The sequence below is a fragment of the Cynoglossus semilaevis genome, unplaced genomic scaffold, assembly GCF_000523025.1.
Source record: "Cynoglossus semilaevis isolate Cse_v1.0 unplaced genomic scaffold, Cse_v1.0 C18256470, whole genome shotgun sequence".
NCBI lineage: Eukaryota > Metazoa > Chordata > Actinopteri > Pleuronectiformes > Cynoglossidae > Cynoglossus > Cynoglossus semilaevis.
This window is the reverse complement of record NW_007611587.1, coordinates 1-218: the sequence shown is the minus strand read 5'-3', so window position 1 is coordinate 218 and position 218 is coordinate 1. Positions and strand designations below refer to the sequence as shown.

The window sequence follows — 218 nt, the reverse complement described above, 5'->3', positions numbered from 1 at the left end:
TGTGCACTGCATGGTTTAACTCCCCAGTCACTGCCCCAAAGGACTCTGGGAAGGTGTAGGAATATGCAGGACGCCCGTCCTCACCAGCCTCTACGGCCGGGGACGGAGCTTGTTCTCCGACGTCGTGGAAGGGGATTGTACGTCTGAGCCCAGAGCTACGCTCCCGTACGCCACCAGGACAGAGCCAGAGAGAAGAACCCTCTGGATGTCCACGTCAG

General features: G+C 59.6%; 1 non-coding gene across 1 annotated transcript; it reads right to left on the bottom strand.

The window, feature by feature from the left end:
* Window positions 1-218, bottom strand: LOC112486752 (small nucleolar RNA SNORA73 family; the record flags this gene model as incomplete). Its single annotated transcript, XR_003049216.1, has 1 exon — window positions 1-218. It is a non-coding gene; the product is annotated as a small nucleolar RNA SNORA73 family (small nucleolar RNA).